The sequence below is a fragment of the Pelophylax lessonae genome (genome assembly GCF_965119305.1).
Source record: "Pelophylax lessonae genome assembly, chromosome: 11".
NCBI lineage: Eukaryota > Metazoa > Chordata > Amphibia > Anura > Ranidae > Pelophylax > Pelophylax lessonae.
This window is the reverse complement of record NC_138778.1, coordinates 209,524,734-209,545,557: the sequence shown is the minus strand read 5'-3', so window position 1 is coordinate 209,545,557 and position 20,824 is coordinate 209,524,734. Positions and strand designations below refer to the sequence as shown.

General features: G+C 44.0%; 1 protein-coding gene across 1 annotated transcript in view; it reads right to left on the bottom strand.

Annotated features, from left to right (window-relative positions):
- PDYN (prodynorphin) overlaps positions 1–10,556 on the bottom strand; it is a 50,678-nt gene extending 40,122 nt beyond the window's left edge. Inside the window, exons 1-2 of the mRNA XM_082272398.1 lie at positions 10,507–10,556; positions 9,597–9,715 (exon numbers count right to left, since the gene is read on the bottom strand). The gene's annotated coding sequence lies outside the window, so the exon portion shown is untranslated. The remainder of the gene's footprint in view (positions 1–9,596; positions 9,716–10,506) is intronic.
- Positions 10,557–20,824: the final 10,268 nt, after the last annotated feature.

Sequence of the window (20,824 nt, the reverse complement as noted above, 5' to 3'; positions counted from 1 at the left end):
AAGCTGGACTAGAATGAAACAGATATGTTTTTAAGCTATATAATTTATGTGAAAGGCAAGAATCTGTAACACTGTAGAACTGGTCTTTAGATCCAGCCACTTTGGTCAGATACTAAAGTCAGACCCTGGACCTCGGCCTGTGACTGGAAAAAGAAGCAGCAGTATGCTGATAAAGTTGCCCCTCCTGCTCTTCCTCTTGTAAACATTTGCACACTGGCTGAAAATAGTTTCTTGAAGGACACAGAGGGCTGTACACCCCCTTATTCTCATCACAGTTTTATGGAAAGGGTTTTTACGAGAGGCCAATATCTTGGCAGATTCATATACTTCTGTGGCAAGCAATAAACATCCCAAAGAAGAGGGGAGGGACCTCTGTGTCCCGTAATATATGATAAAGAAAAACAGATTTTTCCTACAGCTTTCCTGTAAAATCCTTTTCTTGGAGTACATCACGGGACACAGAGGTCCCTCCCCTCTTCTTTGGGATGTTTATTGCTTGCCACAGAAGTATATGAATCTGCCATGATATTGGCCTCTCGTAAAAACCCTTTGCATAAAACTGTGATGTCCCAAAGCAATGCACTTGAGGGGAGGGGGACACTATATGAAAAAACCGCCATCACACCGAAAAGATCTACATAGCTGCCGGCAGCACACTGCAGCCAAATGCAGACTCCTCCTGGGTCCTCACATCCACTTATTAGAATCTAGTGAGCGTATGCACCGAAGACCAGGTACCGACCCTGCAAATCTGAGCCATAGAAGCTTGACGCAAACTGCCCAAGATGCACCTACACTTCTGGTAGAGTGTGCCTTTACCGGAAAAGGTGGAACCTTACCTTTTAAGCCATACGCCTGGATAATAACCTGGCAAATGCATTGAAAAATTGTAGACCTTGATGCCGCCTGCCCTTTCCTGGACCCTTCTGGCAGCACGAACAAAAGGTCGGTTTAACGAATCTGAGTGGATATCTTCAAATAGACCTTAAATGCACGTATGACAAGAGAATGTAACCACTTTTCCTCTGCTGTTTGAAGATTTGGAAAGAAGGAAGGCAGTATAATGTCCTGATTCAAATGAAAAGCGGACACCACCTTGGGCAAAAACCCTGGGTGTGGATGTAGAATCGCCCTATCTTGATGTATAATCAAAAATAGCGCCTTACAAGAAAGAGACGTTAATTCGGACACTTTTAACTGAAGTTACTGCAACCAAAAAGACTAACTTCCTGGTCAAAATAACCAGATGAATATGCCAAATGGGCTCAAAAAGCTTCGCGGCAAAAAACGCGGTAAAAAGATTGCGTGACTTTGAGGTCATGGTACAGGCATGGCACAGATGATGGTATAGGCATGGCACAGGTCAATGTACAGGCATGGCACAGGTCAATGTACAGGCATGATGGCACAGGTCAATGTACAGGCATGATGGCACAGGTCAATGAACAGGCATGATGGCACAGGCAATGAACAGGCATGATGGCACAGGTCAATGTACAGGCATGATGGCACAGGTCAATGTACAGGCATGATGGCACAGGTCAATGTACAGGCATGATGCCACAGGTCAATGAACAGGGGTGAGCCAGGATTCAGGACGTCTCCTACCGTCCTACGTTAGGTCGCGGGCGGCTACGCTCACTCACTCCTCCTCGCGCTCTGATGTCCGATCCGTCTGACTGTCAGCTCCTGCCTCCTCCACGGTCACGCTGCTCTTGCGAGTCGATCGCCGCTCCTCTCTCTCTGCGCCAGCCGGGCCGCGGGCGGGAACGGAAGGTGATAGTGACGCCGGGGTAGAGACTGCAGGGCCAGATATGCCCAGCTCCCGCAAAATCCAGGCTTCAATAGGCAAAAAAAAAAAAAGGTGGGCAGAGCACTGCGCCCCGAGCCCATCCACTCGTGTGACACTAGCGAATGAATTTTCGCTATTGTCACACGGATCCTCCTCCTGGCCAATCAGGAAGCGGCGCTGAGACCTGTTTCCCGATTGGCTGAAAGAAGAAGCCATGCCATTGGCCATGGAGGAGGAGGGAGGAGATGCAGAAGACAGGAGGAAGAAGCCGAAGCTGAAGCCACCGTCGCCGTGTGCTGCTGCTGCCTGCCCTCCCTCCCTCCACATATCCAGGCAGAATAAGTGAGCGGACGACGGGGACAGGGACGGGGTAGGTTTGGTCTGCGGCTTGGTGTGGTCCTCTGGGGTAGGTAGTATGGTGCAGTCCATCTGCCGCGCCCCCCCCCCCCCGGCCCATAGAGCACCAGCCACCACTGGTGGTGGGAGTGTCATGATCTGGGGCTGCATGAGTGCTGCCGGCACTGGGGAGCCACAGTTCATTGAGGGAACCATGAATGCCAACATGTACTATGACATACTGAAGCAGAGCATGATCCCCTCCCTTCAGATACTGGGCCACAGGGCAATATTCCAACATAACTACCTCAAACACACCGGCAAGACGAACACTGCCTTGCTAAAGAAGCTGAGGGTAAAGGTGATGGACTTGCAAAGCATGTCTCCACACCTAAACCCTATTCAGCATCTGTGGGGCATCCTCAAATGGAAGGTGGAGGAGCGCAAGGTCTCTAACATCCACCAGCTCTGTGATGTCATCATTGAGGAATGGAAGAGGACTCCAGTGGCAACCTGTGAAGCTCTGGTGAACTCCATGCCCAAGAGGGTTAAGGCAGTGCTGAAAAATAATGATGGCCACACAAAATATTGACACTTTGGGCCCAATTTGGACATTTTAACTTAGAGGAGACAGCAAATTTACACTGTTACACAAGCTGTACACTCACTACTTTACATTGTAGCAAAGTGTCACATGAAAAGATATAATAAAGTATTTACAAAAAATATGAGGGGTGTACTTACTTTTGTGAGATACTGTGTGTGTATGTATGTATGTGTATATATATATATATATATATATATATATATATATATATATATATATATATAGTGGTGTCTTAATATTTGTATGGAATTCAGCTTTAGCAAACAATTGGACCCCCAAAAATAGTTTCTATAGAGACATGACATGCAGTATCAGAATCTCACATTAATCTCGTATGCACAGGACACAACTGGTCATGATTCTCACTGATTCGAGGAATCATTCAGAACACAAATTAGATACATCTTTTACCGACTGGTTCTTTCCTTATTTAAAAAAAATTATTATTTTTTTTAATCTTTTTATTTGCTTTTACACACAAACCAAACAACAACAAAGTGCATAAGGTTCACTCGTAAGCTGTACAGCACATGATAAACAAAAATGCGGATTACCTTCTCAGGGCCGAGAAAAGTAAAAGTGAACATAACACGGCAATGCAGCGAACAATACTTATGGGACAAGTAATGGAGCAAATAGGGCAATTAGAGGGGAGGAGACGGCGGCACAGTGTCATTATCCGGATCCGCCGATCACTGATCCCCTGATACTCTGGTGCTCAAGCACTCGGCAAGCAAGGTCAAGGTAGAGTCTGATAACCACCTGGCCCATACTCTATCATGTTTCTTGGGGCACTCCGTATGATGGTACGTGTCCTGGTATAGTGGTATCACCGAGTCCACCAGTGCCCTCCACCGCTGAAGTGAAGGGGGGGGGGACCGTTGTCTCCAGTGAAGCACAATATTCTCCCTAGCATAGAAAAGGAGGAGACCCATAAAAGTACGGTCTGCTACCCTGGGCAGCAGATCATCCAGCAGGCCTAACAGGGCCAATTTAGGCAAGGGGTCAACTGAAACCTGAAGGACTCCATTCACCACAGCAAACACCTGTGACCAATAAACAGAGAGTTCCGAGCAGGTCCAGATGATGTGGATAAAGTCACCCGGGGTGTGGCCACACCGCCAGCACTCCAGGGAGTGAGAGATGTGGATCTTGTGCAGGCGATGGGGGGTAAGGTATGCCCTGTGAGCAATCTTGTATTGGACCAACCGGCCCCTGAGAGAAACCAATATCTTGAAAGGAGAGTCCCACACCTGCTGCCAGTCCTCCAAGTCCATGTCCAGGAAGTCCCGGGCCCAATGGGAGTGAAGGCCCGAAAGCTCCGGAGAGAACACTCGGAGGAGGTGGGCATGCAGGACAGAGGCGGCGCGCCCTTGGAGCAGTCGTAGCGGAGGACCCGCTCCAAGTCCGACTGCACCACCAGAGCCACCCCCTGCGGAAGCTGGACTCTAAAGGAGTGGGACAACTGCAGGTAGCGAAAGAAATGGGAAGGGGGCACACCATGAGAGGCAAGGAGTTGGTCAAACATGGGGAGGGAAAGGTCCGTGGACAGGTCTGATATCTTTTTTATGCCAAATTTGGTCCAGGCCGCGGGGTCAGGAAGGTAAAACAAATGTGGCAGAGTGGGGTTGATCCATAAGGGCACATTGGGGGAGACAGCGGTGCCCGGGTATGACTCCAGCGCCAGGCCCATTTTTAAAAAAATTTTACATGTAAAGAAGAGATCCCCTTTCCTTATGATTGCAGTTTCATTAAAAAAAAAAAAACTTTACAGCACTGCTCAGTGGATATCCTATCCTGAAAGTTGTGATGTGCACTCATGTTATGGACAACTGCACTTACTTCTGCTATTCCAGTTTTTTTTTTTTTTTATGATGTTGCAGGATTATCTCTTTATAATAAATAGTTAAATGTACCTGTAATCCATGAAATGTTAGTAAACTAGAATCTTAGTGAAACACTTAATGTAAAGGAGTATTAAAATGGCCAGTCCACCCAAAAGGGATATTTTAATCTTTCAGAAACACTGGAGAGTTAAATCTCCTGACAAATCCTTCTATTAATGAGATCTCTATGCTGAGTTCCCGGGTCTGTAAACTTGCTGTGCCCATTATGAGGGGGTTCCAACCATCCCTGTGCTGAGTTCCCAGGTCTGTACACCTGCTGTGCCTATTATGAGGAGTTCCCACGTCTGTACACCTGCTGTGCCCATTATGATTGTTTCCCACCATCCGTGTGCTGAGTTCTCGGGTCTGTACACCTGCTGTGCCCATTATGAGGAGTTCCCACCATCCCTGTGCTGAGTTCTCGGGTCTGTACACCTGCTGTGCCCATTATGAGGAGTTCCCACCATCCCTGTGCTGAGTTCCCGGGTCTGTACACCTGCTGTTCCCATTATGAGGAGTTCCCACCATCCCTGTGCTAAGTTCCTGGGTCTGCACACCTGCTGTGCCCATTATGAGGGGTTCCTACCATCCCTGTGCAGAGTTAGTAGTTCTGTACACCTGCTGTGCCAATTATGAGGGGTTCCCACCATCCCTATGCCAAGGTCCCAGGTCTGTACACACCTGCTATACCCATTATGAGTTGGTCCCACCACCCCTGCTGGATTTTATTATTTAATTTTGTAATTACTGATGAGTTACAGGAGGAGCTAGATGCAAAACTCCCTTGTGGACAGGGGTGAGCTCTGACCACCAAGCTTCACCTATAATTAAAATATCATCTTTGGGCACACTGGGCTCTCTGTTGGAGGCCAGAAAGCCCTCACGCTAGATGGAATAAGAAGGCAAAGAGATCCTCTAACTCATGGGTGTCCAACCTTTTGGCTTCTCTGGGCCACGTTGAGTGAAGAGAAATTTTCTCGGGCCGCATATAAAATATATACTATAGTTAAGATATAAAAGTAATAAAATGCCGCCGCGCCCTTCCCGTGCGGCTGCACCCCCCGCACTAATTTAACACAACTAGAGGATGATCAAATGAAATGGAATCAGTATACAGGGGTTTACTTCTTCTGAGAGATAATAAAGGAACACTCTAACCACCATGACCACTTCAGTGATTTGAAGTGGTCATGGTGGTAGGAGTCAGAAACACTGCACATGCTCACATCCCCCCCCCCCCACCTACCCTCCGAGGCAGCCTCTGCCTACCGTTAGTTGGAAGCCGCTGTGGCTGTGCCCCCGACCCAACTTCATTCCTCCCCAGCAAAAAAAAATAAAAAATGGTCAGGGGGCAGTGGGCCGCATTGCCTGGGGTTCCGGGCCGCATGTGGCCCCCGGGCCGCAGGTTGGACATGCCTGCTCTAACTGAAGTGCCCAAACAAATAAGACTTCAATGGGCGAATCTCTCCAATTCTCTGCATTCATAACGGAAATATTATTTTGAGTGGACTAACTTTAAATCACGTGTCCCATAAAGTGATATTGGTGCACCACTCGCGCCACTGGAATTGGTACTTATTTATAATGGGAGGGTGAGCAGCTAGTTTCAAAAGATACCACAAAAAGGTAAATATAAAATGTGAGAAATATGTAAAAACTGCGCTAAACCCAGTGTTGGAGGGCATTGGCGTCCTACTAATAGTATATGTCTGTATAAAAGGTATTTTAATACAATAAAATATAAGTAAATATATACAGACATATACTATTAGTAGGACGTCAATGCCCTCCAATACTGGGTTTAGCGCAGTTTTTACATATTTCTCACGCGTCCCATAAAGGCAACAATAATTTGACTAATGGCCAACCACCTTTCACTGCACAGAGTCAGCTTTCAGATGTTACTGGTCTGGTCAATCGAAACAAAGGACCTTGCTTGATCTAGGAAGCATAATTACTTTTGCCCCAGCTTTTATCAATCAACCTCACTGTGTGGGAATGTGCAACTGATAAAATATAGCAAAAAAAAAATTCAAACCAGTTAAAAACTAAGGACTGTATCATCCTTCTTTCAATATCCACAAAGATCTAATTGTCTGGTGCTGTCCATGGTTCTGAAAGCTTAGATTATACTTGGAATCCGTAAGCATAAAAACAATCTAAGTGCTACCATTGTCGATTTTGTTTTTAAAGGGGCAGGCTACATAGTTGTCATCTTGGTTCTGACATCACAAACTAGTCACTCACCAACTTGGAGCAGATATAAACCATTGAAGACTTAAAAAAAGAATTTCAGGTATGGTATATTTGGCATAGTTACAATGGTCTAGCTTGGATCAATGTAACCATGAATATACTATACCTGGCCGATGCCCAGTAGACACCCCTACTCCAACAATCCCCACTCGCTTGTAAATGTAAAAAATTTGTCAAGCCTGGAATTCATCTCTAAAGAGAAGTATGGACTTTTTTGCCCCAATCACACTCATCTAGGTGGATGCTGCATCTGCCCCCCACCGGCTCTAACACTGAGAACCGAGCGATCAAACACAGCAGATCACTCGGTTCTCACAGCTCCCTGCGCAGAGAGCTGGTGACCACCAGCTCTCTGCTCTGCCCTCCACACTCACTGGAGTGCTGGGCTGTGGAGGGGGCGGGAGCGGCAGGCTCCGGCTCTGAGAGATTCGCTGACAGGCTGAGCCGGGTACTGGTCCAGGCATGTGGGCGGATCCCTCGTCCATTGTCGTGATCCTGCCCAAGCCTGGACCAGCTCTGTGACGTCAACAGACACAGGAGTGCAGAACGGACTGTACTCTGATCCATAGGAGAAGTATATCCAAACGAGCTTTAGCTGTACTTCTCCTTTAAATATCCTATCTTCTGTCGGACTTGGTTTTCAAACGTTACACGATAGGATGGTGACACCAGAACTTGCAACTTGAAAGTAGACACAAACTCCTATTGAATGACATTTACCTTACCATAGCAATGTGCATTAACTACCTTGCCAACTATCAAAAGATTTAATGGCATGACAGGTCTAGTTTTAAATCAAGAGAAACACATACAACAAATTAATCTGGTTTAATAAACAAAATACTGGTTTCCCCTTTTTTACATCCTTGATATCTCAATGCTGCTGATCTGCTGCAGCCACTTCATGTTTACCTGCACCCCAGCAATATATACATGGCACTTTCTCAGTGGAAGTTTCCTGATGGTAAAAACTAGTGGACAATGTGTTTGCAATGTATGCTAAAAAAGCAACCTGTAGTTTCCATCGGAAGCCTGTGTTGACAATAAAGAAGTCAGGGTGACAATTTTGGAGCACAATTTGAAGATAGGGACAGAATGTTGTCACCCCATAACAGGAAGTGCCTGTAAAGGTGCCTCTATGGCAGGATTACCAGGGATTAATTTAATAAAATCTGCAAAGTTATTAAAACTAAAAACGACTTTTGAAATAACATTAACGTGTTAAAGGTTCTATGAGATAACAGTAATGGGGTTTAGGTATATTTTAAGACACCACGGGTTAGATTTTCTAAAAATGGAGCACACAGAATCTGGTGCAGCTGTGCAACCAATTGGCTTCTAACTTCAGCTTGTTCAAGTAAGGACCCTTTCACACTGACAGACCGATTGGGTCCGCCTGTCAGTTTTTCAGGCGAACCCGATCAAACCATCCATATCTCTCTAAGGAGCAGTGGATGTCAGCGGACAGGTGTCCACTGACACCCGCCGGCATCCAATTTGATACAGCCCACTAAAAACAGACAGATAGGGATCGTTCCCTATTAGTCCGGCGGATCGGATGACAGTTGGATGGAAACAGACAGGTGGTCTGTTTCTATCCAACAGCCCCGTAGAAAACAGTTGGGCTGTGTCTGCTTTGCATTGTAGAGCGGACACGGACCTGTCATCTGCCTGCTCAGCAGGGATCATCGGAGGGATTTCTCGCTGAGCAGTCAGAACCGCATGACGTTGTCCACCCCGTCTGAAAGGGGCCTAAGCTAAATGCTGATTGGTTACAATGCACAGCTACACCAGATTCTGTGTGCACCAGTTTTAGAAAATTTCCCCCCAAGTCAAGAATGAGAGCTCTTATAATTTTTAACCTAATGCCTTGTACACACGCAACGATTGTTGGCCGACCGATCGGCCGTCTTTTGTCCAGTGTTGTTGTGTTGGTTGAAATGTGCTCTAGACTGCACACGAATTTTCTCGACCAACAACAACCAACTTCAGAAGTGATGTCATGTTCTGGTTTACTTTGTGTGTTTTTTCTTCTCTGAGCATGCCCAGTCTTGCTCATCTGATTTTTGTCTGCAGAAATCTGTACTGACTGATGGAAAATCGGCCGTTCTATTGATGGCCAACTAAAATTTTATAGCATGCACACCAGATTTTGTTCGGCCGAAAAGTCGCAGTCGGTTGTCGGAATCATCATACTAACAAGACGATAATAGGCCGATCGGACGTTGGCCGAAAATTCACGGCCAACAATCGTTGCGTGTGTACAAGGCATAACAGGTTGCCATTAGACAAAAATATATAACGAAACCATGGCCGGTCCCAAACCCCTGCTGCGAAAAGAGGAGGGTTGGGTGCTGGGACAGCAAACCAACCCTGTGAAAACCATTAGCCACAATAAAAAAAAAAATAAAATGTATAATAAATAAATATATATATTATATTATATAAAAAGCACAAGACACCGAACAAACTATTAAAAAAAAAAAACAAGAAAAAGCTTAGAAGAGCCAAAAGTGGTGTTAAACAATGGCTTCACAAGCTTATACATATATGAAAAGTTTAATGTCAAACGTACTAAACAGTACAGTGATTCATTAGAACTAGACCAATCAGAATTGTTAATGTTCCCATGATTAAAGGGTTCTAGCTATATATTTGCTACTAGCTACACATTCATCTTGTGTACTGCTTTTCAAATGAATGTTTGCAAACCGATTACCTTTGTGAAAGATATTCTGCGCAATCCTCTTCTGTTTTTCGGCTTGTCTCCAGAGATCTTCAGTCCTCAGACACTCCTTTTGTTGTGAAAATCCACTTTTTGTTTGAAAGGGTCCGATCCTTTAAAATACAGAAGCAGACAATTAGTATTGAACACTGAGCTGTGTGGCTCCTAGCTTTGCAAGTGTTGCGGTGCGCAGAAAGGCACGGTGTAATGTAATTACAAGGTTCAACAGATCTGCACATTAAACGCTGAACTTTAGTGATTATTACGGGACTGCTAATTGTGGAATTTGATGCGGGGTTGGTGCACGGCATACGGCTGCAAGTTTATTGTTGTGCGGTGACACAATGTGACACTAATGTATGAGATGGTGTGTCATGCACTCTTGTTTCTTCCTCCCTTTTGAATTGTAATTGATTTTAATTAGAGTAACTGAATAGAGATCATATTTAAAAGTGGCAAGGTTTTCAGCACCTTTGCAACTGATCAGAGCATTGCTAATTATAAGGATTACTCAGATACATCATAATTCCATTGTGTCCCCTTGAGATTGTTCAGATATGCTGGGAAATTTCTACCGTTGATCAAAAATTGCTCTTTTCCTCACTATAAAGGAATGATCTTTTTCAATGCCCGTGCATCCAAATAAAAGAACCACTTTGTTGGGGACAAACATTGATGCAGGACGGTTGTTTTCGAGGAGATGTCCACTTTTAAGCTGCAAACATGTATTGGTGTACTGTTTCCTAGGACCAGTTTTAGCAGACCCCCTGTTCAAATAATATATGTTTTATAAATCTAGGGGTCACAAACAATTTTTGCAGGACCCCTTCTGGGGTGCCGGCTAAATTTAAGGCATCAGAGAAACTATAAAACGTTTAAATGAATTAGAGTTTAATTAAGTTACCTGTTCTGCGGATGATGCTGTCCAGGTGTAGTGGAGGACCCCCGTCTCCTTTTTTTGGGGGGGTTAAGGCTGTGCAGAGACCAGACAGTGATGACAACTCTTCACAATCCTTTACAGGTCTGATATCTGCACATCAGACTCTCCACAACTACTTATGTGATGGGAGGTGCATTGGGAGGGGCTTGGATGGTGACCCCCCCTCCTCAGGAATCAGTGCAAACCTGCATTTCACGTGCCTTGCAAACTCTCAGCTTCACATCATCTGTTACACTCAGTCAATGGATATGATGATGCAAAAGCAGCTAAGAAATGACTGATGTGTATGGACAAAATAGAAATAGTTATAATCAAGATGAAATCATCCAAAAATAAAAATCGGGGTGAGTGCACCCACGCAAGGAGGACATGTCTGTAAAAAAATCCAACCATGACACTACTTGCCTGGAGTTTGCATGTTCTCCCTGTGCCTGTGTGGGTTTCCTCCGGGTACTCCGGTTTCCTCCCACACTCCAAAGACATGCTGGTAGGTTAATTGGATCCTGTATAAAAAAATTGGCCCTACTGTGTATGTATGGGAGTTAGGGACCTTAGATTGTAAGCTCCTTGAGGGCAGGGACTGATGTGAATGTGCAATGTATATGTAAAGCCCCGTACACACGCACAGATCGTCGTCATACAAACGTCGGCGGACGAAAGATCTGCCGATTGTATGCGTGTTAGTATGGTGCCTCCGACAGCTGTCTGCACACAATCCGCGGACAAGAGTCTTTCTTGCAAACATGAAAATTTTTGTCTGCGGACACCAGAACGGACGATTGTTCGCCTGTCAGTACAGAAATCAGCCGACAGACCGCAGATTTGCAAGACTGGGCATGCTCAGAAAATAAAAAACACAGGGAAAGTTAACCATTACATGACATCACTTCTGCAGTCAGCTGAAGTCTGCGGACAAAATTCTTGTGCTGTCCTTGTGCTGTCTTTGCACTTTTCAACAGACACCGACATCCCGGGGAGAAAAGACGAACATTTGTATGACGACGATCTGTGCGTGTGTACGGGGCTTTAAGCGCTGCGTAAATTGACAGCGCTATAGAAGTACCTGAAATAATAATAATAAATATGTCTTTACAGAGATGTACCCATATACTGCAAAAGTGGAAGATTTAATGATTGCAATCTGTCACCTTCCTCAGTCCCCCCGTATGGGTGGATGTCAACAATGGACTGAAGACAGATGACCGGTAAGAACACATCCTTGAAAATGCTAGAAAAGCCGAAATGTATGCTGCTACTCCCAGACAAAAACGGAATATGAGTCTCTAGTTAGTTAATTCACTCCTTTTAGCCCCCATTCAAATCAGCGCGATTTGACAGGTGAAATCGGAGCCTATTGTGGGCAATAGGAGTGTCCCAATTGGTGCGACGCCGACTTTGCGGCACTGCACTGATTTCAAAAATTAGTTCCTGCACTACTCTTAACAACTTTGGGGGCACTTTCATGAACCCGCAAAGATGTCTTTCAAGTTGCCTCCGAAGTCGGACTGAAATGCGGCTTTCAAATCCTGCAAGTTCAGATGAATTCACACTATTTCAATGCCAGGTTCAGTTTGAACGAGGGCTAAGACCCAGTTCACACTGATGCAGTGCGGGAACTGCATGCGATTTGGACAGGAATCGCAACGCATTCCTGTTCAAATCCCATGAAATTCTTCAGCAGTACGATTTGAGCCATTCATTCTGTATGGCTTAAAGAGGTTGTAAACCCTCTTAGAACTTGTGCCTTAAAAAAAAGTGTTTTAAACCTTTACAGTATTTCAGAGCGGCTCTCAGCGATCACGTGACCGGCCAGCTCTCTCTTTTCTCCTCCTCTCACCCCGCCTGACATCAGCAAGGGAATCGCGGCTCCGCCCCCTGCATCTGTCAGACGTGGAGAGGAGAGAGCCGGCTGGTCAAGTGATCGCCGGGAGCCGCTCTGAAATACGGTAAAGGCGGCATTGTTTTTATAAAATACAGAGAGAGGCATTCGTCAGGCTACACAGAGGATTATATAAGTTGTATAAGTGGGTTAACAGCCACTTTAACCACTTTACGACCGCCCACCACAGATGTACTGTGGCAGGCAGCCGCTCCTAGGCGAAACGCTGTACATGTATGGCACTCGCTCTCGTCAGCGGGGAAGGCGATGCCTGTGTCAGGCAGCTCGGATTGCCGCCTGACACCTACGATCGTTCCCCGCTAAGAGATAAGGACGGTCGGCTGTTGTAAACACAGCCGATCGTCCTTCTCCCTGGGATGATCATAGCGATCATGTGATCCTGCTATATAGGATCACATGTCTCTACAGTATGGTCATTTCAGAAGCCACGCCCCCCCCCACAGTTAGAATCACTCCCCTAGGCTCACATTTAACCCCTTGATCCCCCACAGGGTTAACCCCTTCCATGCCAATGTCATTATTACAGTAACAGCGCATATTTTTAGCTCTGACTACTGTAGTAATGTCACTGGTACCCCCAAAAGTGTTAAAAATGTCAGTCAGGGGTCCGATCTGTCCGCAGTCCCGCATAAATTCGCAGATCGCCGCCATTACTAGTAAAAAAAAAAAAAAAACAATAAAAATGGCATAAATCTTTCCCGTAGTTAGTAGATGCGATAACTTTTGCGCAAACCAATCAAAATACGCTTATTGCGTTTTTTTTTTTTTTTTTTTTACCAAAAATATGTAGCAGAAAGCAAATTGGCCTAAAATGTTAAAACAATTTTGATTTTTAAATTTATTTTTTTGGGAATGTCATATAGCAGAATGTGAAAAAAATATATATATTTTTTCAAGATTGTTTATAATGTTTATGTTTATAGCGTAAAAAAATAAAAATCGCACAGGTGATCAAATACCACCAAAAGAAAGCTCTATTTGTGAGAAAAAAGGCATAAATTTCATTTGGGTACAGCGTCGCACGACAGCGCAATTGTCCGTTAAAGTAACGCAGTGACGAATCGGAAAATAGGGCCTGGTCAGGAAGGGGGCAAATCCTTCCGGCCTTAGGTGTACGTTTAGTAAACTGAGAAGTTTTCTCTCAGTTCAATTCTCGGCAGTTCTCAGAGAAAAAATATCTCCTCTGGCACCCAGTTTAGAAGGCGGAGAACTTCACTTCTCACAGGGTGATCAGAGGAGAAGTTTTTTCTCTGAGAACTGCCGTGATCTCTGTATAACTGGGTGGACTGCCTGTAATCTCACGAGATTTTGTGAGATTACAGGCACTGCTAAATTTAAAAAGTGAAACTAAAGTTTAAAAGAACTCGTAATGACATGTTCTGACACATGAAAACATATCTATACACACACACACACATGCACGGTATATATACATACAGTATATAAATATATATATATATATATATATATATATATATATACACACACACACATACCAGTACATACAGTACATACATCATACATGCCAATCTGTATGCAATTGCACTGTGTGTTGGCAGATTGCATGCAGATTGTACACCAGACGGAGATCTGCGTGTGTGTGGTGTCCCAGCAGACCAGTCTGCGGACAAACTGTTGGGTGGTGGCAGGCTATCGTTTGTGGTGTGTGGGTGTGGGAACAGTGGGAAGAGTGATCAACACAGGGGTTCTGGCTTGTAGGATAGCTGGAGGAATCCTAGTAGTGTGTGGTAATTGCTAGACTGCTCCCCAACCCTTAGAGTGCATCAGATTGTATGTAAGATTTGTATCTGCCTGTGTGTGGTCAGCCAGCTGGATTGGACTGGAGTCTCCCTCTAGTGGTGACCGAAGGCAGTGCAGGCTGTGAAAGTATTGCAACCAATCTAATTACTTAAGCCCCGCACACACGTACCGATCGTCGGCTGAACGATCGGCCGTCTTTTGTCCCCGGGCTGTCATGTCCGCTGAAAAGTGCAAAAGACTGTACACGAATTTTGTCCGCCGACTGCAGAAGTGATGTCATGTGATGGTTAACTTTCCCTGTGTTTTTTCTTTTCTGAGCATGCCCAGTCTTGCAAATCTGCTGTCTGTCGGCCGAATTCTGTACTGACTGGCGAACAATCGGCCGTTCTGGTGTCGGCATACAAACATTTTAATGCTTGCACGACAGATTCTGTTCGGCCGAAAGTGCGCTGTCGGCTGTCGGAAGCATCATACTAACAAGCCTACATTTGGCCGATCGGTCGTCTGCCGAATCTTTTCTGCGACAATCGGTACATGTGTACGAGCCTTTAGTAGGAATTTTCTTTATTTACGTTATCCCCTTATACTGCCCAGTCACGATTCATCACGTCTCGGTTAGCTAGTCGCCGTGGGAGTGGTTGAATCGTGACAGATTGGTTTCCTCCCACACTCCAAAGACATGCTGGTAGGTTACTTGGATCCTGTATAAAAAATTGGCCCTACTGTGTATGTATGTGAGTGATGCCTCGTACACACGTACCGATCGTCGGCCGTAAATATTCGGCCGACGACCGATCGGCCGATTGTATGCTTGTTAGTATGATGCTTCCGACAGCCGACAGCGCATTTTCGGCCGAACAGAATCTGTCCTGCAGGCATTAAAAATTTTGTTGTCCAACACCAGAACGGCCGATTGTTCGCCAGTCAGTACAGAATTCGGCCGACAGACAGCAGATTTGCAAGACTGGGCATGCTCAGAAAAGAAAAAACACAAGGAAAGTTAACCATTACATGACATCACTTCTGCAGTCGGCTGTTGTTGGCTGACAAAATTCGTGTGCAGTCTTTTGCACTTTTCAGCGGACAGGACAGCCCTGGACAAAAGACGGCCGATCGGTCGGCCGACGATTGGTACGTGTGTACGAGGCATTAGGGACCTTAGATTGTAAGCTCCTTGAGGGCAGGGACTGATGTGAATGTGCAATGTATATGTAAAGCGCTGCGTAAATTGACAGCACTATATAAGTACCTGAAATAAAAAAAAAAAAATATATATATATATATATACATACATACACACAAGTACATACAGTATATATATATATATATATATATATATATATATATATATATACACACAGATATATATGTGATTGTATAGTTAATGTGTTTCTAACCTGCTGTTGATGTATATTTCACTGCAGTAGGGAGAGTTTTTACTTTCACTTTTGGGCACAGGGACATTCACAGCAGAGATCTCCTATTTCTTCCTGCTATCTCCACCTCTGAGCTGGAGAAGCAGGAAGAGGAGATCTTCAAAGAGAAGCACAGTGATAAGGTAACATCATGTGTTACTAAACTGGCCGTTTCTATTGCACTGAATGCAAGCCGTTTGTGTACTGAGATGAGAAGAGAAGACTATGTTCTCCACTACTCTTCTCAGTAATTTAAACCGGCAATGCTCTGAGACAAGCCGTGATCATCCAGATCTCGGCTTATCTCAGTTTACTAAACGTACACCTTAAAGTGGTAAAGCTTTGACAAAAACAAAAAAAACTGGAAGCGGATTGGTTTCTATGCAGAGAAATGTTTGCACTCTCCAGTTTTAGTAAATCAACCCCATTTTGTATCAGAGGCAGTTATTCTTTAATTCTAACTTACCAGATGTTATATTTGTTGCACTCGTTGTTTACTCCTACTCTAGCCTGTCTACACGGTCTATATCTACCCACTGTTTCTTTACACACGGCACTCCTTGTGACGATACTGCAATAACTCGACATTCGTACATGTTGCCAAAGCGATGCCACCTGACATTTTACCTGGGCAACGTACCGAGCTGAGGAGTTTTATATAAACACGCTCCCTCTCACAGTAGTGTTGTGTAGTATTGTAATGGTAAATGCTGTTACTGTGTGGCTTCATGAACACCTGTTACTCCAAAATGAAGAATGTGTCTCGTATAAGAAAAACTCGTAATGCCTCGTACACACGCATCGATTATTGGCCGTGAATTTTCGGCCAACGTCCGATCGGCCGATTTTCGGCTTGTTAGTATGATGCTTCCGACAACCTACTCCGACTTTTGGGCAGAAAAAAATCTAGTGTGCAGGCTATAAAATGTTTGTTGGCTGTCAACACAAATGCCGATTTTCCGTCAGTCAGTACAGATTTCGGCAGACAAAAATCTGATGAGCAAGACTGGGCATGCTCAGAGAAGAAAAAACATACGGAAAGTAAACCAGCACATGACATCACTTCTGAAGTAGATTTTTGTTGGCCGAGAAAATTCGGGTGAAGTCTAGGCACATTCCAACCAACAAAACACCACTCTGGACAAAAGTCGGACGATCGGTCGGCCGATAATCGTTGCGTGTGTACGAGGCATAAGGCTCCATTCACAACTAGGCGTTCCAGATCGCAGAGGGAATCGTAAGACGAATGGCGGTAAATCGCAAGTTCCGCAACTTCTTTTGGGTGACAGGTGTCCCACAATTTTGTTTGGGTGATTTTACTATGATTCGTCAGGCCACCACATTTAGGGTGCCATTGAAAGTTAGGTGGAATGCAAACGCGGCCCACGTTTTGGAATCCCAGGCAGAATGGTGGCAATTCCGCCCGCAAACCAGAATGCCTAAGTGTGAACGGAGCCTAAAATTGATAGATACCTATAACAGCATCCCTGTAGGTGCCAGGTGTCCAACTGTGCTTCTACATACAATAAAATGGGGTAGCTAGACATAACCACTTATCGACCGCCCCATAGCAGATTTACTGCTATAGGGCGGCCATTCTGTGCAGAATCATTTATATATATATATATATACAGTGGGTACGGAAAGTATTCAGACCCCCTTAAATTTTTCACTCTTTGATATATTGCAGCCATTTGCTAAAATCATTTAGGTTCATTCTTCTTCCTCATGAATGTACACATAGCACCCCATACTGACAGAAAAACACAGAATTGTTGACATTGTTGCAGATTTATTAAAAAAGAAAAACTGAAATATCACATGGTCCTAAGTATTCAGACCCTTTGCTCAGTATTTAGTAGAAGCCCCCTTTTGATCTAATACAGCCAGGAGTCTTTTTGGGAAAGATGCAACAAGTCTTTCACACCTGGATTTGGGGATCCTCTGCCATTCCTCCTTGCAGATCCTCTCCAGTTCTGTCAGGTTGGATGGTAAACGTTGGTGGACAGCCATTTTTAGGTCTCTCCAGAGATGCTCAATTGGGTTTAAGTCAGGGCTCTGGCTGGGCCATTCAAGAACAGTCACGGAGTTGTGAAGCCACTCCTTTGTTATTTTAGCTGTGTTTTTTGTGGGTTTTTGTCCAGGATATCCCTGTACTTGGCCGCATTCATCTTTCCCTCGATTGCAACCAGTCGTCCTGTCCCTGCAGCTGAAAAACACCCCCACAGCATGATGCTGCCACCACCATGCTTCACTGTTGGGACTGTATTGGACAGGTGATGAGCAGTGCCTGGTTTTCTCCACACATACCGCTTAGAATTAAGGCCAAAATGTTCTATTTTGGTCTCATCAGACCAGAGAATCTTATTTCTCACCATCTTGGAGTCCTTCAGGTGTTTTTTAGCAAACTCCATGCGGGCTTTCATGTGTCTTACACTGAGGAGAGGCTTCCGTCGGGCCACTCTGCCATAAAGCCCCGACTGGTGGAGGGCTGCAGTGATGGTTGACGTTCTACAACTTTCTCCCATCTCCTGACTGCATCTCTGGAGCTCAGCCACAGTGATCTTTGGGTTCTTCTTTACCTCTCTCACCAAGGCTCTTCTCCCCCTATAGCTCAGTTTGGCCGGACGGCCAGCTCTAGGAAGGGTTCTGGTCGTCCCAAACGTCTTCCATTTGAGGATTATGGAGGCCACTGAGCTCTTAGGAACCTTAATTGCAGCAGAAATCTTTTTGTAACCTTGGCCAGATCTGTGCCTTGCCACAATTCTGTCTCTGAGCTCTTCAGGCAGTTCCTTTGACCTCATGATTCTCATTTGCTCTGACATGCATTGTGATCTGGAAGGTCTTATATAGACAGGTGTGTGGCTTTCCTAATCAAGTCCAATCAGTATAATCAAACACAGCTGGACTCAAATGAAGGTGTAGAACCATCTCAAGGATGATCAGAAGAAATGGAAAGCACCTGAGTTAAATATATGAGTGTCACAGCAAAGGGTCTGAATACTTAGGACCATGTGATATTTCAGTTTTTCTTTTTTAATAAATCTGCAACAATGTCAACAATTCTGTGTTTTTCTGTCAGTATGGGGTGCTATGTGTACATGGTGGTTTATTCTTGCAATTTTCTTCAAACAAGTGCAAGCCTCAAAACAGCATAATTCAAAACAAACATAAAATAAACCCTGGCCACTGTGGGCGTCTACCTTCACACACAGGAACCTACCTAGGGAGTCTGTCCCAACCTACTGCTGGGCAGACACTGCTGGTCATACAGCAGACATCCAATAGTCCATTTGTTTTCTTTTCACACAGAAAAAGTCCATCACCTCACCTTCAGAAGTATTTCAGCTGACTGCTCTCCTCAGCGCACACAGCTTCAGGAGCCAGCAATCAGTAGTCATCCTCTGGATAACTTATAGAGGCCTTAATTGCCTCATCCTAAATAGCTGAAGCCTTTTTAACGTCCTAACACCTTTCTGGCTACAGTATATAGCTATAGTAATTGGTGAATTTTCTAAACAACGTGGAAATGTATCTCCCGTCTGTGACAACACCCACAGATTTACCTGACTTCCTGTCACAGTATGTATATGTGTATATATATATATATATATATATATAATGATTCTGCATTTCTAAAGTAGGTGGCATGCCCCTTCTGCTGTGATTTGTCACAGCAGAAACCGATTAGCAGGTGCCGGCCATTGGATGTCCGTCGGCACCCACGCCAATCATTGGGAAAAAAAGGCTGGATGGAACGCCGTCCTCACAGGGGGGGAAAGTGATAGATTTTATTTTTCCCTGCATCACATCCCTTAGTAAAATCAGCACACAAACTACACAAAAACACTGGCTAGGCACCCAGTTATCCCTTTTGATCACCCCTGATGTTTAACCCCTTCCAAGCCAGTGTCATTAGTACAGTGACAGTGCATATTTTAGCATTGATCACTGTATTGGTGTCACTGGTTCCTACAAAGTGTCAAAAGTGTCAGTTAGTGTCCGATTGTCCGCTGCAACTTCAGTCCCTAAACCATTACTAGTATAGAATAAATAAGTAAAAATTCCAGTATATATCCCATAGTTTGTAGACGCTATATCTTTTGCGCAAACCAATCAATATACACTTAATGGTATTTTTTTTTACCAAAAATATATAGCAGAATACATGTTGGCCTAAATTGATGAAGAAAATTGATTTTTTTTTAAAAAAAAAGTTTTGTTGGATATGTTTTTATAGCTGAAGGTAAAAAATATTGTTTTCATTTCAAAATTGTCTGTCTTTTTTTTGTTTAATAGCGCAAAAAAAGTAAAAATGCAGTGGTGATCAAATACTACCAAAAGAAAGCTCAATTTGTTGCAAACAAAAGGATATAAATATTATTTGTGTACAGTGTTGCATGAACGCACAATTGTCAGTTAAAATAATGCAGTGCCGTATCGCGAAAAATGGCCTGACTCCAAAGGCGCCAGGATCTACATGACTGTGCCATCTCAGACCAGGAAGTAGATGCTGACCATGGATGTTAACAGAGATATCCTGTGCTAAATGTGTCACAAATCCTAACAATCAAAGAAATTTTATTAAAGAAATAAAATAATTTTCCCGCAATAAATAGAAGCACTCACTGCATCTAAAATAGCAATACAAAGTGAACTCCTAAAGAAATGTCTAATAAAGTGCATAAATTATTAATACAAAAAATGACTACATATATGAAAAAAATAAATAAACCAGTAAATGAATAAAAAAGTAAATATATTAATTTATGAGTAAATATATAAGTAAATAAATAAATGTATGAATAAATAAGTAAATATATGAATAAATAAATAACTATATAAATAAGTAAATATTTGAATAAATAAATAGTCCCAAAATTCATGAAGTTCATGAAAAAGTGAAAAAATCAACCCCGGCAAAGGTGCTGAAAGGATCAAGGTGCTCTTCATGTGCATCAAAAGGACATCCAAAAAAAATCTTGTGTTTCCAGTGATCACCAGAATGTGTTCCATCAAGAGGAATATCAAAGCCCCCTACCAGATCCTAAGACCTCTATGAAAAAGATCCAGCTGTGCTTAATGAAGAGAGCCCTCAAATGGATGGATGGATGGGATACAACTCAGCTCCAGTCTTGAATCAGCCAGCGCACCAGACAGCTCCACATATCTCCACTAGGTGCTTCTCAAGCCGCCATCACACACT